Source organism: Cryptomeria japonica, chromosome 9, assembly GCF_030272615.1.
Source record: "Cryptomeria japonica chromosome 9, Sugi_1.0, whole genome shotgun sequence".
NCBI lineage: Eukaryota > Viridiplantae > Streptophyta > Pinopsida > Cupressales > Cupressaceae > Cryptomeria > Cryptomeria japonica.
Window position 1 is genome coordinate 378,155,809 of NC_081413.1, and position 18,913 is coordinate 378,174,721.

Below are 18,913 nucleotides of genomic sequence, written 5' to 3' on the forward strand. Positions count from 1 at the left end.
TGAGAAAACCATTCCATAGCTTGATCTCCTAAGCTCTGTGGGAATAACCTCATTAAGTATGTTTCTTCTGCCGCTACCTCAATACAGGCTGTGAAGAATTGTCTTATGTGTGCCTTGGGGTCTCCTCTCCCTCTATATTTGTCAAATTTCGGTGTTACAAAGTGCGGAGGAAATGGAGGCATTGGAATGCTCTTATCGAAGGGATAAGGGCATATATCTCTCATAGTATATGTGGGTTTTGATGTGCCCATGTCTTCCACTTTCTTTTGTAGATCTCTAATTTGTTGCTCCAAATTATTTTTGGGAGGAGACTGATTTCTTGTAGCATACCCCATGTTTGAAACACCCATTTGAGGAGGAACTTGTTGCATGTATGGATGATACTGATCGTAGACATGTCCATATGGAGGTCTATATTGTTGCGACATGTGTGGAGCACTTGGCATAACTTCTTGTTGAGGGACCCCATATCTGTTTTGTGTATATAAACCATATTCAATAGGCCTTTCATTTTCCATTGTGTTGCCCCCAATTTTGACATGAGGTCTCCTTGTGTCAAAATTTTGAGGATGTCCTTGAGTATCCACTTGTCTTGATCGATCCATACCTTGAGCATGTGTTTGAGCATAAGGCCTCCATGATGGTCTTTGAGTGTAAGTATCATATGTTTGAGCTTGTGTATGTGGGATTGCCGGTTTTTGAAGCAAAACTGATGGTGACTCAGGCATCATATTCGGTCCTCTATTTCCTCCACTATTTGGTCTCCTTTGATCCATGTTGGGTTGAGCTTGTTGTGAAGGTCAACTTTCCATAAGTTGAGATAAGTCAAAATCATGCGGTATTTTAGCTCCACTTTGTGCCATCATGTTTAAAAAGTATTGACGATCTCTCCTCATTATCTCTTCAACCAATCTATTGAATTGAGGATCCATTATAGATTCTTGTATGTCTGCTGATAGTATTGAAGAATTGTCAACATTGTCATTGTGTGTAGTATTGTTGTTTATAGTGTTGGCGCTTTCCACATTTGGATTGTTTCTATAAACATTCATGTCTGGTAATGTATTGTGCTCAGGATTGTAGAATAGATCATTGTCATACTCATAAGAACTCATGTTTGCGGATTCTTGAGCTTCTTTAGCTATTCTCCTAGATTTTTGAAGGCGGGTTTCAACCATGAACTAGGTGTTTAGCAATATGTGAGAGACTAGACGAAGAATGTGACAAGGTATGGAAGACCAAGAGTTGTATGGAGTGTAAATGAATCTTGAGGTGTACTTGCAATGTCCAAAGTGTAAGACCAAGTATGTAAGTAGTAGAGTAGGTGTGACTTCCAAAGAGAGGATAGTTTCTCTTGATGAGGTAAGCTGACCTTGACTCTAAGTAAGACCAAATGAGACCCAAAGGTAAGAAACCTTGATGAGGGACCACTTAGCAAAGTGTAGTTGTATGTAGTGTGTTGACAAAGTATGATGAGGACAAGCAAGTGACCTTTTTGACTCAAGTTTAGACAAGTATGAATGTAAAATGAGGTATGAAGCAATGATGGACTATGTGAGACCTTAGAACAGGTAGAATGCTAGATGAAACCTGAAGAGACAACCTAGGAAGCTCAAGTATGCCGAAACTGATTTCTTTTATTTGATGGACTCTGAAATTTTCTTGCAATTTTAAACACAGACGCGACTGTATCCTTCACAGACGCGGTTTCCTGACACAGACGCTACTCTGTTAAACACAGACGTGATTCTGAGATTTTCCTGTTGATGTTTGCTGGGACTGTAACAATTTTTTTTTTGCAATTGTGGACACAGACGCGCCTGTATACTTCACAGACGCGATTCCCAGACACAGACGTGTCTCTGTTCGACACAGACTCTAATAAAAACACAGACGCTATTCTGTACTTCACAGACGCGTTTCTCCGACATAGACGCATTTTGAACAGACACAGACGCGTTTCTGTAACCTTAGTGCAATCTTTCCTATCTGTGAATTTGTTTTGCTGTGACCAAATCTGATTGTTCGACTGTTTTTCATGACAAGAGGACACAATGTTGATAACTCAATGTTTGCAGACTGTTTAGACTCCAAAAAGTGTGTTGTTTGATGTAAAAAGTTTTGCATACACTTGAAGACACAAAAGACACAATGTTTTGCTGTTTTGTTTTGAGTGTTTGAGTGTTTAGCATAAGTCAAGCACAATTCTTATGGCTGGCCAAGACAATAGTTGTTGATCCCACATGGGGTTTTACCCCCGAGGCTACGCTATTTAGAGCGGATACTTAGATGCTTGACCTCACTGGCTCCACCCTCGGCACTCACTTCTCGGGTCAGCCAAGCATCAGTCCCCATGAAAACTCCCCATGGCGAACTTTGTATCTCTACTAAGAACCGTATGTGTGTGGGCCGCTACCAGAGGTCCGACCTCCTGCCCCAACAACTAGAAGGATTTGGGCCTCTAAAACAAAATGGTGCTAGTAAGGGCATCCGCTCGTGTGGCCATACATGCGGCACTTTCAGCTCTGTAAATACAGAAGGCTCCCAGCCGGTAGGGGTTACACCCTACAAATGATCAAATAAATTTGATCAAACGGGTTTATGGGGAGACATAGTGTCGGTATGAACTAATCAGCACACGTTATTCATAGTTTTCACCATGAATACATTTGATTATAGTGGTTTGGATGAGGTGGGTTTTCCTCGCTACCACTTGGGTCGTTCTCTTCTCACTAGTAGTCCTAATGACCACACGGGAAGACAGGCCCTCTAAAGATTGAACAAAAAGAGCCTATTGCTCAAGACACAAAAGACAATGATTCAATTTTAGTGCACCAATTGAAGTGTTTGCTAAGCTATGAAACAAGGCACACAATAAAAATTACAAAACCCTAGCTAAGGCCCTGCAACAAAATTGTTAGTAGTTTGGGTTGTTTCAAATGATAACCCCTTCCTGCAAGCACACAAGTTAGGTAAATTTTAGAAAACCCAAAAAGACTTTGTGAAAAGGGGCCTTCAACAAAAACGTATTTGCTTCCAAAGCAAGCTGCACAGACCAGGTTAGCTAGATCTGCAAAGGTTAGCCGAAAATAAACCAGATCTGAAACCCTAAGTACAAAATCCGAAAACCCGAATCAAAGAAACTTGAAAAAAATTTGCAAAACAGAAAGCACAGACGCCTTTATACCAGACACAGACGCGTCTGAACTACACAGACGCGGTTCTGTAGTTCACAGACGCGATTAGAGACCACAGACGCCTCTCCCTAATGCAGACACGATTCCAGAAACCTGCAAAAATAAAAATCTGGCAAAAACACAGGCGCGATTCACGATATCACAGACGCTTCTGAAACACAAAAACGCGATCCGAACACTCGCAGACGCGGAAAAAAACTAAAATGTCATCGAAATCGTCCGATCTGCAACTTCAAAAATGCAAAATCTGCAACAAAATGTTAAATGCAAAGGGACAAGAGTCCCACCGGGCGTGCCAAAATGTTTATGGTGAAAATGGATAACAATGATAACAATATTGAAAGGCTAAATGAATTCAACCACCAAACCCTAGCCTAACAATGAACAAAGATCCACCATAACATATGAAGATTACCTAAGACAATGCAAATAACTCAAAATCACAAAGATTATACCATCACATGTCCAATAGGGTTTTGATCTCCATTCTTCCTATCTCCATTGATCTTGCTTGATATACTTGCTCTCAGATTTTTATATGCACAAGAGCTCAACAAAGAACGGAATGTGGTTGCAAGTAGGATCGTAGTGTAGTCAAAATGATCATTAGGCTGAGTGATTAGGGTTTGACAATGAAGAAAGCATCTCCTTAAATAGAAGACACAATAAGAAATGGAGGGTTAAGATTGAGAGGTGTAAAAAGAGAGGTCGGCTAGGATTAGAGGGTAGGTATGAGAAATACCAAAATAATGAAAGGGGTAGGTAGTGTAGGAATTAAGAGATGAATGACATGTGTCATGTGTAGAAAAGGCTAATGAATTAATTAAATAAATAAAGATTTATTTAATTAATAGAAGAAGTAGGACAATTAAATAAATAAGATATTTATTTAATTTAGGAAAGGGATAATTTAAATAAATAAATGTATTTATTTAAATGAGAAATAAGGCTAGAAGAGGATAAATGAATTAATTAAATAAATAAGGATTTATTTAATTAATAGAAGAATTAGGCTTAGATAATTAAATAAATAAAATATTTATTTAATTAGACATGACATTTTTGAGTGTCTACAATTACTATTTGATATTTGCTTCAAAAACTCATGAATGCATATGATAAATTTGAAGACTAACTCTCTCTCAACTGAAGCTCTTGATTTTATAGACCTTGAGAGGATTAGATAATGTGGCTCAAATCAACGGTCATGATTAGATCTGCAGATTTGGATGGTTGTGAGCAAAGGTGAAGGTTGAGAGAAAGGGGGAAGGAGAAGACAAGTGTCACTCATCTCACCTTGACTGGGTTGCTGACTGAGAGAATCTAGGGATGGTTGGAGAAGATTTAGGCATGATAGGACAAGTGGACTCAAGTCTTTCCTAAGATGTAGGGGGTGTTGGAGAGAATATAGCAAATGGTTATGAAATATGTGTACGTACACAATTTTCATTAAGTTTGGAGGTTAGAGATAAATGATGAATTAATATTAAGAAATATTAATTTCCTTAGCCACATGTTTGATGAGTTGGCAAAGGGAAGATGAAGTGGAAATGGAGGGTGAGTTGGATAAGAAAGATTAAATAATTTAGGAATTATTTCATATTTGAGACTATAGGATAGGAGAATAACTATTAAATATTGGATATTTAATTGTTTGGAGGAGATAATTAAATATTAGATATTTAATTAATGTGGTTAGAGGAATAATTAAATATTAGATATTTAATTAATTAGAAGAATAGGATAAATGAATTAATTAATAAAATATTAATTAATAGAAAGACATGAAAACGAATTAAATAAATTAATCTTTTCAAATTAGCTATTTAATAGAAGAATAATTATTAAATAAATATAAAATATTTATTTAATTGCTCATAGCCAATTTTTATGTGTATACAATTACAGTGGCGTCGAAGCAAGATTTTAGATTTTTCACTAGCCATGTCTTCGACTAAGAGATCACTATGATTTAGAGCAATTGATTAAGTGTATGAGATATAGTAATCAAAAGATGTCGGTACCAAGATACGATAAGTGGTTATATTCTGGATTGAGTGTGTATCCCAACCAAAAGATAATGTTAAAGAGGAACAACCTCAGAATCTGAAGTGTATCATGAATAGATATCTAGAAAATGGACTGAACATGAGATTTGAGCATGGGCAAGTATGTGACAAAATGACACAAATACCTATTTCATAGATGATGAATTTATGCAAAGGATTGAATGAAAGGGATGGAAGGATAGAAAAGAGGTGTTGGATAAAAGATAGAATGTTTGAAGATTTGTCCGAGGATAGATGGAAATCTATTCAAGATGAGTGTTGGTACACAACTCAAGAAGTGATGAAGAGATGGAGGAAAATTGAATTTTGGGACATAAGAACCCAAAATAGATAAAGGAAATGATGGAAGAATAGTTTTGAAAAGATGTTTAGATAGATGTTTCAAAGAAGTTCAAAGATGTGTGCCTTTGTTGATCTTTCTTATGGATCATTTGAGGTGATAGAATGGTGGATGGAGGGAAGTAAGGACCCAAGATGGATGGAAGGGATGGAGAGTTTGACTTTGGAACGAAATGACCTAAAATGGATTTGGAGGATGAAAGGATTCCTTGATCTTGATCTTGACTTGGACTAGGATCATTTGAGTTTGTGTTTTTCTCTTGATTTTGAATTAGATTAGTGAAGGATATGGAAGGGATATCATGCTCTTGCTTAGGTGGATGTTTAATGGGACTCTTCTCTTGAGATAAAAGGGGATCATCATGGATGGAATACCAAAATCTTAGGGGATCATCATAAGATTCTTGATAGGTAGGATCTTGATCAAAAATGGGATTAGATTGGAGTGCCATAATATCTTTATTTTGATTTAGGCTAGGACTCATTTCCTTTGAATAAGCTTTTTCTTTTTCAAGTGACAAGGGATGGTCACATGAATGATCAAAGTTTCAGTTTAGATAGGTTGATGTTGTTGACTTGATGGATACTTCGTTTCGGATACCCAATCTCACTAAGTCGAATAGAGGGTTTGTTTGATAGACCCCTATGACAAAGTACGTCAAATGATATGGATAAAGCCTCCTGATATGGAAACTTGATTTGACTAACTTGAATACCTAGCTAGGTATTATTGTTGTTGAGATAGTTGGATGATAAACTCTTGATCACTTGGTTTGATACTCCCCTAATCTTGTTGGATGAAAGTCTTGCCTAAAGATCATTTCAAAAGTTGATAACCACCTCAAAAGATGCTTTGTAGGATTTGAAAACTTCTCCACTTATGATTTCTCCTTGTTTGAACTAATTTTTGAGTTATTTGATTGATATTTTGCAAGATGTTTGATCATTTGTGACAAGAATACATAGCACATATGAAGACAATGTTCATCCTGATGCTAAACATTTAGTGTATGTTCTTTTGAGAATGTGTTCAAATCCTTGATATTTTCACTGGTTTGGATACAAATAAGACACACCAAGTAGACTCTTTATTCAAGGGTCATTGACAATACTATAGCCCACTAGTCTCGATACTCCGTCAACTCAAACAACCTTGTCACCCCCTAGACGGTGCCCATTTTTTTGTCTTTTTCCATTAATTAACCCAAAGAGAATTTCTCCTCGATTGACTAGCTATCTTGGGAGATATATGGTGAGTAATCTTGGGGGTGGATTCTTCTCCACCCTTGCACTATGATATTGCCAATGTATGGCAATTGACTCGGCTCAAAGCTTCTACTTTTATGGTTCATAGTAAGGATTTTGTTCGACATGGCAAAATGATAAACTCAATTAAGAGGCTTCCCAATCTTTAGAACAAAAGCTTTTTGTATCACAAGGATACTAGGGGAAGGCTATCAAATACACACTTTCGTTGGAGGGGATTTTCATCAGCCTCCACATTTGATTATAGTGGGTTGGTAAACTTGACGATAAAATCGTTGCCCACTTGGGTCGTACCCTTCTTACTAGCCCCCTCAAGGCTTTAAGAAGGCAGGCCCTCTAAAAGATTTAATTGCTTGAAAGTAAAGAAAGCATAAAAGAGTGGGTTTGGCTTTTTGGTCACCCAATTAAGGGGAGAGCATATGCCTACCACTTTCGAGACACAGAGTATAAGTGTTATTTTTAACCTTCAATAGCAATGTGATATATCCTCTATTTGGAGATGTTTCTCCAACAAGCATGGTGTTTATTTTAACCCCACATAGCAAATGATTTTCTAAACTAAGAATTGGAAATCTTGGTCAACAAAATGAAAATTGTTGCAAAAAGTAACTTGCTTTGTAAAAATGGACAAGTTGATTGTTATTTTTTACTTGCAAAAAATAAGATTGATTGTGTTTTTTACCTTTGCAAGAAAAATAAAGATTGTTGTTATTTTTAGAACCCAAAATTTCAGGTGTGAATCCCAACTTTGCAAGAAAGTAAATGTTTGATTTGTTGTTCTTTTTACCTTGCAAATGTGATTTTTTTTAGAGCCCAATAACAAGTGAGGTACTTTTTAGAACACCAAATTGAAAAATGAAATTCTTTTTACCGAAAAGGAAATATGAGTTCTTTTTAACCAACTTTGAAAAAGCTAGAAAAGAAATCACTAAATCCTAACTTAACTCCTCCAAATCTGCAAGAAACTGTTAGAAACCTACCAAAAAAAAAAGTTTGTGAAAATCCAAAACCTTAGGTGGGCTTCCACAAGCCTAATTTCAAACCTTGGTTACAAATTTTTCACCCCTGATCCTGAAATGCCCTGAAATTTGACTAAGTCTGAAATTTGGAGGATCTTCCAAAAACTAAATTTTGCATTATAACTCCTATAGGTCCGAAACCCCTCTCAAATATCCTGACGATATATATGGAATATAACTTAAAGTATAAGTGACATTTCCTCTTCTCTTTTCTCTTTATTATACTTAAATTTTATATTCCATATATATTGTCCTTCCACAAACCTAATTTAAAGATTTGATTACAAATTTTGCACTCTGTTTCAAATACGCCATAACAGAGAACATATGCGCTAAAACAATTGTTAAATGCACTAAACTATCTGTCAAAAGCGCTAAAAGATTAGTCAAATGCGCTAAAATATATGTCAAATGTGTTAAAATATTTGTCAAATGCGCTAAAATATCTGTCAAATGCGCTAACCTGCATTACAAAAGTGCTAACATACTAGATGAATGCGCTGCCAAATTTCACACAAGCGTGAAATTGGATTACAAATGCGTTAAATTTATTTTTGCGAGAATTCGATAGGATATTAGAAGGATACGTGCGAGGCCTGAGCCCCATAGTGGGCACCAAAAATGTTGAGGTTAAAGTTGAGCTCCAAAGAAATTTCCTATAACTTGTTAGTCCAATCATAAAATTTAAAAAGGAAAGCTACATGAAACTTAACTTCAACCAATGAAGTAACATGAAGCAAATAAAATAAACAAGATTATACCTTCCATGATTTACACCTCATTGTGTCCTAACTCCACTGTTCCTGGTTGTAAATGATTTTCTCTCAAACAAGCACTGGTAGCTTTGAAGATGGCATATGAAGAATGGATTGATAGTTAACTGATACTATGATATGCATATACAAATGGTTTAAGCTAACATGATATTAAGCTATGATGAGGATTCTAAAATTGTTGATTGCTTCAAAGTTAAACTCATGGATGCAAGATAAAGACTCCTAGAATGATTATATGATTAGCTAATAGTCTATTAGTTTCAAAATGGCTTAGGAGACCTCTTTTTATAAATTTTTGAGTGCATAAGCTTAGGTGGCAGAAATCAATGGTCATGACTGAATCTTGCAAATTGGATGGCTATGAGCAAGAAGTTGAAGGTTGAGAGAAAGGGGGAAGGAGAAAACAAGTGTCACTCGTCTCACTTTGACTGAGTTGAAGACTTGAGAGGATATAGGATAGTTGGAGAAGATCTAGGAATGAGAGGACAAGTGGACTCAAGTATTGCTAAGATATAGGGATGTTGGAGAGATTATAGAATAAAGTTAGGAAATATGTGTACATACACAATATTTCATTTATTTTGGAAGTTGGAGATAAGTGGCTAATAAATGATTTTATTTTGTTGGATGAGTTGGCAAAGAAAAAGTGATGTGAAGAATGAAAGGTGAGTTGGAAAAGGGATTAAATAATTAAGAAATTATTTAATTAATGAGACTATAGGATAGTAGATAGAGGAATAATTAAATATCAGATATTTAATTAATTGATTAGAAGAAAAGGATATAACGAATGAATTAATAAAATATTTCAATTAAATTAATTAATAAGACATGAGATGAATTAAATAAATTAATCTTTTCAAATTAACTATTTAATAGAAGAATAATTATTAAATAAATATATAAATATTTATTTAATTGCTCATAGCCAATTTTATGTGTATACAATCTACATGACAACACATCTCTCTAAATTATCTAATCCTCAATCTTAGCCCTTCATTTCAATTTAACCTCTTAATCCTATTCATTCTTAACTTTTACCGCACACCTCTTAATATCCTCCCTTCATCTTTACCTACCCTCTAATCCTATTGATTATCTTTCATCTATGAAATCCGAGTCATTCACCTTTTAACCTCTTAATCTAAACCCTCTATTTTTAGGATGATATCTATAAAAGAGGTTTCCTCCTCTCACTTTTCATAATAACATATCTTGAGCATACTTACACTCTACCAAAATCATTCCAAGAATACATCATCACAACCACATCCATTCTTCCTTGAGCTCTTGTGCAAGTGCATATAAATCTGAGAGCACCCATTATCAAATACAAGATCATGGAGGATAGGAAAACAATGGAGACAAGCCTCTTTTGCATATGAAGGTATAGTTTTGCTTATTAAATGTTATTTGCATGTATTTGTAGATCTCTATTGATGTTGTGTTGAATTAGTTTCTAAATCTAGGTTAGTTGTTGGTTTAGTTAGGGTTTATAAATAGGATTCAAAATCGACATAAACACAAACTATGCATTATGTCTTGCTAGGCAATATCTAATAATCATATAATCTAAACCAAACAACTCCACATATCTATTACAGATATCTAGATTGTTCCAGTAGAATGAGTTCAATAAGATTATGGTCAAAATTAGTAGCTAAGGTCATAATCAACTTTCCTAGGTCACAATCGCATTTATCTTTAGGTGGGATTTCTTATGTAATACTTGTGAGTATGATATGGTTATGTGTAGTGATGTCTTAGTCTACTTATGTTAATTTATTGAATGATTCTTAATTCTCTCTTCCACCATGTTTTTGAATGATACTTTACATGAAAAAAAAGAGGCATCCTTTTTATAGGTAGAGGGAATTGTTAGCTTGCAGTTGAAGTGTAAAAATACCTACATGATACTCATGCTTCCCCATATATTGTAGTTGTACGTCAAACTATTCAAATCTTTAGAGATTATATTTGTATATATATACAAGTATATGTGTGTGTGTATGAAAATATATGTGTATACATATGTATATACTTATGTGTGTGCATATATATACATATGTGTATATATGCATACTTATATATATATATGTGTGTGTGTGTGTGTGTGTGTGTGTGTGTGTGTGTGTGTGTGTGTGTGTGTGTACATATGCATATATGTGTATACATATATATAGACACACAAAGATACATACATGCATGCATAGATTTGTGTGTGCGCCCACACACACACACATTACTGCTATGTTTTTCCTCTGTTATTTATGCAAGTTTTTCTTGTCTCTTCTAGCTAGATCCATATTCTACTTATAAATTCAGTTGCAAATTTTATAGTCATCACTATCCTTTTTTCACAACCTACCATCTTTTATATAAAATTATATTATATTAGAGAAGAATATGAATCTGAATACATATATTTTACTACTATGTTTTTCCTCTATTATTTATGCAAGTTTTTCTTTTCTCTTTTAGCTAGATCCATATTCTGCTTATATATTCAGCTGCAAATTTTATAATCATTACCTTTTTTTCACAACCTGCCATCTTTTATATTATATTATGGAAGATAATGGGTCCAAATTAAATATTGAAACATTAAATACATAAATGAATTGACACATATACATACATACATACATACATACATACATGCATGCATACATACATATGTATGTATATTGAATTCAGACTTGTAATCTTCTATGATATAATATATTTTTATATAAAAGATGGCAAGTCGTGAAAAAAAGATACTGATTATAAAATTTGCAGTTGAATTTATAAGCAGAATATCGATCTAGCTACAAGAGAAAAGAAAAACTTGTATAAATAACAAAGGAAAAACATAGCAATAAAATGTGAAAAAAAATTCTTACATTAAACATTGCAAAATGCATGATTATGGGTTTGTATTTATCAATTCTATACCAATTTGTAGTATATTTCAATTACATCTCTTGTGATGAACCCTTCTCCATCCATATATGAATTCTCTTAACTCATGAAATGAATTCTCTTCACTACCAGACATTCTATTCTCTCTCTTGACACATCCTATTTTGTATCTTTCAACAGGAAAGCCAACAACAATCCCATTATATACATCATTTACTCATCATTGGGATTAGTAGCCACTTAACCCAGATACTCCGATTAGGGGCAACCCTCATCAACCCATAACACATCATATATCAGACATAATATAATACAGAATTAACGAATGGAGGAGTAGCATCATTGGTTCATTAATTCATTGGATCATATACATAAGAAATTATCCATCATTTAAGACCTGTTGTTCTCTCAATAAATAATTCTATCTGTTCCTAACAGCCAACGCATGAAAAAAAGTTGCGAAGAAAACATTGGAACGATACTAGAAAAATGAGAACAAGAATGAACTCCTTGGTTAGCTTAAACAGAACAATAGTTAATCGTAAATCATGACTCAAACAGAAAGTTAAGATAATGTTAGCACCCCCCTTAAGTCTACCTAAGGAGACAATGTCTAACGAAAGGAAAGTGGAAAGAAGGAAAACCCAGTCGGATTAAAACCCTCCCTCAAAATTTACACAAACTCTGCATGGCAACTTCTATGTTGCAATATCCACCCAAAAAAGGTCTCGCAAAAAGATAAAATAAAAGGAAGTGGCATGGAAGGACCAAGTATCCCCCCACAATGTGTAGTCAATGGTAGATGCTCGAAACTGGATGTAGAAGATGGCGCACAATTGTTGAAAACATTCTTGTCCTTGGAAGAAATAAAACAAAAGGTGTAGGCAAGATATCTTCCCATTTCTAAAAGAAATATATAGGAAGAAAACTCAAAATAAATGACATCTTTGAACTCTTCTTAGTGGTCTCCATGTTGATGTTGAAGGTTGTCATAATCAAATCAAGCATTCTAAGCCACACTGCTAAAAATGACAATCTTGAATCTCCTAGAAACTGATGTAGAACACAATCGAAAGACTCAAGTATCTCCTCTGAAAGCAAAGAGATCTCAAAAAGTTGTGCCAAAGTATCCACACTCATATCAAACGGTGAGGAATGATAATGTAGAGAATGAAGAGGATCATAATGTTCCCTTAAACAACTTAAGAAGAATCACCCTCATCAAAGAGAAGATGTATGCAATCAATAGTGTCATGAAGGCCCATATTGTGGGACTACAAATAGACAAGAGATGTTTGATAGAAATTGGTCTCGATGAACCAAATCCAGGAGACATAAATGATCCTACTACAAAGAATCATTGGAAGTTTTCAATGAAGCAACTCTGAACTCAAGAGAAGCAATAGATGTAGATGGGTTATCAATAAACTAATCATCCCAAAAGGATGTGTCCACACAAGATGGGGCAATAAAGGTCTCAATATCATCCACGAGCATGGTCATCTAAGGAAACATCGCTTCTAGATGAACATCCAATGTCTCCATACAATTGTGATGATGGTTCAAACAAAGAAAGGGCACTCAATGTGATCTATGTGATGTAGAGTATCATTAAAAATAGTAATACATATTATTCCATAGACCATGTCATTACTATTAAACCATTACATATTATTCCATAGACCATGTCATTACTATTAAACCATGCATTCTTTTGTTCATGGTCACTTGGCTCAAGAATGAATACAAGAGAAAAGGCAATACCTGCTCAAGGCAGTGATTCTTTTTCCCTCGTTTCCAAGGCAAATAGTTCTCTGAAGTTAGCATGACAACAAAAGGATGAAAACAATTACCAAGCAACATGATTAACTCTCACATAAATGAAGCTTTATCCTAGTTCATGAGTATACAAAAGACATTAAGAGACGCCCCTCAAGACAATGTAAATTTCATTCTTTCTAATAACTCTAATCTTCAGTACCTGGAAAAGATAATTATTTATGCTCTTTTTTCCTAGCTCCCATGTGCTATGATACCATATAAAATTTGTAGCTGAACCTACAAACAGAATATGGATCTAGCTAGAAGAAAAATGCAAAACTTGCAGAAATAACAAAAGAAAGATAAAACAGCAAATGAATTAAATAAAATTCTCTTATATTAAAAATTGCAAAATGCGTGATTTATACGAAGGAAGAACCAACGAATGAACAAAAGTCATGAAGAAAACGTGGGAAGATAACTGGAAGAGGCAAAGGGAGTAAAACATGAGAACAATAACGAACTCCTTGGTTAGCTTAATCACAAATCACAGCTGTAACAAAAAGTTAAGGTTGCGCCAACAACGACAAGCCCAAAAACTCAAAAAGGAAGAGTTGCCAAAGGTTGGAATAGGAAGAGCAATAAAGCATGACCAAACAAATTTTTATGATAACCGACTAGTGCTCAATGCAGAGAATAGTCGAAACGTTAGGAAGTTATGGAATAGGTGGGTAAAGAAAGAGAAGGATCATGAGGCTCCAGAATTGGACAAGATTTTAGTTTTCATCATTAAAACGGAGATCCTAACCATTACTATTTTGGATAATCTCCTTTACTATTTTGGATAATCTCCTGAATCTGGCGCTAGAAGAGTTAAAGAGGAAGGCAATTATAGTGAAGATCATTAGGATTTAGCTCGCAATGAACCGAATTAAAACGAGATGGGGCAACATTGGTCGAATAGCCATTGCCCTTCAATCAATTTCCTTGCTTTAGAGTTTTTGCAAATCATCTTCCAGTCCGAAGAAGAAAGGGCAAATTTTTAAGGGTTGTTCACTGTTAATGGGAAACTTTGGTTTGCACATGCATACTTGGTCCACAGGTTTTTGTATCCCAACAAAGGAATTGATTAAAGCAGCACGGTTACAAACTTCTAAGTGAAATTTGGTTGGAAAAAGATTTCAAAATGATTAGTAATTCAATGGGGGAACGTGTTTTTAGCTCTATGGCTATGGAGGATAAGGAATTGGCCTCTTGTGCCAGAATTTGTGTAAGGATGGATTTGAGTAGGGCCATTTTTCATGCGATTAATCTCAAGTTTTCAATGGGTTATGCGTGCAGGAGCAAGACTCTAAATGCCCTTCTATCTAGTAGTTTTAAGTGTTGGAAGGTCGATCATGTAGCTAGGGATTGCAAGGAAAGAACAACGGTCGAGATGAGCCCCCAAAATTTTTTAAAAAAGGCAAAAAATTTCGAAGCAATGTAAGACTAGCTTGAATTTTGGTGGGGTGGTTGAAGTCCTGAAACCAAGGGATGGAGAGGATGATAGGAAAGTGATTGACAAGGAGAGGCAAATATTAGAAACAATAAAATTTCCTGGTCAAATTTATGTTGTGTGTTGGATATGACTGCCCTCAATTTGAAGGCGAATCATTTTTTAGGTTTGACCATCGATCTATTGTTTTAGAGGTAGACAGAGATATCAAAATGGGGGGAACTCCTTTCAAAATATACTTATTTTGGTTTGAACATGCAGAGTTTGAAACTTGTCTAAAAGATCGGTGGGAGCATGAGGTTAAAGATTGTAAATAGTTCATTCTTCATAAGAACTTTAAAGGTCTAGTGAAAACAGAAGTTAAAGAATGGAAGTGTGTAGGAGACATCTTCAGCAAACAAAGAGAGATGGAAGACTCTTCGGGTAGAATTGAAGAGGAGATTGCAAGAAGGCTTATCAGTTGGCAGAAAGGAGAAGGAAACTACGACCTTATATGAGAAGAATTCTCTACTTAGAATGGAGGATGTTTTATGGCTCCAAAAGTCTATGGATAAGTGGCCAAGGGAAGAAGAATGAAGCAAAAAGTTTCCATCTTTTAACCAATATAAGGATATGTCAATAAACAGAACAAATTACTCTCACCATTAGACTAGATATAAGTGAGGCTAAAGTATTTAGAGAAGAAGGATTCATATTCTTTCCAGAATTGTTCACAGGGACTATGGATGTGGGACTATGGATGTAGATAATGATGCTAGGTTGGATATTTTAAGAAATATACCTCCATTGATTACACAAGAAAAAAATATGCTCTCTCGGCTTCATTTTCATTTTCAGTGGATGAAATCAAGACAACAACCTTCTCTTTGGGAGCTAGAATGAAAGGAAACTAAGTGACGGAATACAGCATCCTAAACTTATCTACCAAGGACAGAGTTGCAAAAAAAAGCATCATATTCACATTCAATAAAACATAAACAAATATTCAAAACAGATTAAACTAATAACACAACATATACACGGGAAAGCCTTTTTGAAAAAAATCTCTCTCTAAACGCTCAACTCAATTGTATTATTCGGTAACAAAGATTACAATACAAACTCTAAAGAGTGTTTTCAAGGAGTCTTCAATTACATTGAGATTCTTGCAAAATTCCTAATGGTATGTTAAAATCTTCAACCTGCAACCCACAAAACGAGCTAACACAGGAAGTATTTATGAACAAGCAACATGGGCACCGACTGCCACGTGCCATCTCCACACTCATTGCATGCACGCAAATACAAAATGGAGAACATGCATAAATCCCAATTGACCTACTACGCAAGATGTCACTATCCTCAACATGCAAGGCATCCAACACAACACTGCTATGCACATTTTTAGTCCAAATGGCATGCATGGCATTAGCCTTATCCTAGTATGCCAAAACTAAACTCCAATCAACATGGATAAGTTCAAACCATTGGATCAAAAGTATATGATTTTTTTTATAAAACTAGGAAAAATTTGACAAAAATGGGAAAAAAATTGTCAAAAAATCGGGAAAAAAACGGATTTAAAAAAAAACACAAAAAATTATAGGGGTATTTCTATAGCATAGAGATATAGAAAGCAAATAAATTAGAGTTTAACCTATGAATTGTAGAAAATAATTTTTTGTTGATTATATTCATATTGCTGATTACATAGGCAAATATTCAGTTAACTTTTTAAGAAGGCAATCACCAAATACGTCAAATAATTGTCTAAATCTAAGATCAAATAGTAGGTACATCCCCAGTGAACTAGTCTCGCCTCAACTCGCCCCTTCCTGAACCCCAACTTGGCAATATGTAAGTCCAAGGTAAGGTGGGTTAGGTATTGGGTTGGGTCGCGAGGACACCACTGGCGCAAAAAAAAAATGGAAGCCATTTTGAAGTGATCCAAGAATTTCAAATTTTCATTGTGACAGAGGCAAGAAATTTTGTAGGGTTAATTGCAATACTTTATATCAAAAAAAATCAGCAAACCAAATTTATAAGATTTTTTGAAAAAATGGGTTAAAATTTGGATTTTAAAAAATCATAAAAAATTGCAGAAAAATAGACACAAACGACTTTTTTTAAAAAACTGAAGAGAATTTTCATAGCATAGAGATATAGAGAGTAAATAAAATAGAGTTTAACCCATGAATTGTAGAAAATAGATTTGTGTTGTTTATATTTATATTGTTGATTATATAGGCAAATATTAGTATTAATTTTAAAGCTAGCGTACAATAGGAATTCACTCCTTCCCCATCAAACTGTCATATATAATAGTGCATAATAGTATTAATTTTAAAGCTAGTGCACAATATTAATTATATACTTGTTCGCATCAAAATATGAGGAGTGCAGAGAGCTTGAGTCATATCGAAGTGACGATTTAGAGTATATTTTGCCAGTTGCTTCGACACTATTTTATATGCCCCCCACGATTTAGGATGATTGAGGCCTTTTCAAATTCAGTTGATGACCACCAATGCTCCTCCCACTCCTTTATTTAGGGATTTTTCAAATGTGGGAACGAAAACTAAGGGACAAAATAACGAACTCTTTCAACAATGATTCCACATTGACTTTGATTTCGTCCCAGATCAACCCTATTTCTAAGCAATTCAATAATTTTGCGAGTTTTTCTAAGATCTTGCAAGTTTTTACAATGATTGTTTTCACCTTTTTTTGCCATTTTTTAGGGGTTTTTAACATGATTTTAACGCAATTTAAATGTTAAAAATCATTAAAAATCGAGTCAACGATTTTTTCATGAATCGAGATTTTTTTGAGAAATAAATTGACTGGCTCCAAGATTTGGGATTCATCGAGTATAATCACATTTTTTTTGCAAACTATTGCTTCTTTGGTTCAAACTACCACCTGCTATGTCCACTCACCTTCCCAAATAACCTACTATGTCAAATTTGAGTCTCCTTGACATGCATGGCACATAATAAATGTCAACTACCAAATCTGACTCTTGCATCTTACAACAAAGTAGTGATTGTCATAGTCATCCGAAGAAACTATCCTAGTCCCAACATAGCAACATGTCATAACCTATCATAGATAACTCACTCAACTATACATGACACACCAAAATAGCCGAAAATATAGGTTTTCCAAGGTGGGCACTAGTTTCCCAAAAAATAAAAATTGTCATAGTCATCACTTACCGAATGCCACCTCACCAAGAGGTCCCACAAAATAATATGACAATAAGAAATTAACAACTTCAAATAAAAACAACATATATCAAATAATCAAATAAATCATCATTAGGACCCTAAGGTTGAGACATTAATCCCGACATAAAAAGCCTTGAATAGTGATGGATTCTAGGTTTTCTTTCAAAAAAGTGGCCTATTTTTGGGTAATCTCTTTGGGAGTAGAGGAGTGCAAGAAAAGGCAAAGGATGCTAGGAATTTGGAATTTTAAGGTAAGAAACCTGATGTATTTTGATGACTTAAAACCAAATTCCTTATTTGATTTAGTATGTAAAATCATCACTAAGGAGTGGCCCTCAAATTTGAGAAGGTTGTACACGGTATCGTTTCTAAGGAATGTGATGACATTTTGAAAAAGAAGTAGATTGTTGGTCAAGTTTCTTCTTCACTAATTTGTGTGCTCTACAATGTGATGGTTTTAAGTTAGTTGCCACACACACAGATATATATATATATATATATATATATATATATATATATATATATATATATATATATATATATATATATATTTGCTTCCCAAAATTCATGGTTATGAAATTCCAAGAGGGGTCTAGGGGTCTAATTTTTTTAGAAGTGTTCTTCGTAAGAGGTTTTCTATGTCAAAATGTTCTGGAGTTCTTTGGAGTTCTTTTTAAGAATTGTGAAGAATACTTGGATGTTTTGGGGGATTTGGTGAGCCCATTGACAACCAAAAATGTTCTTGTTTTCAAACCCTTCATGCTTAACCTAGGTTAATTAGCAAATATGTATATAATATAATTTATATACAAAATTATTAATTAAATATGAATGTATCTATTATATTTTGTTGACCAACAAAAACGAGTAAAGAC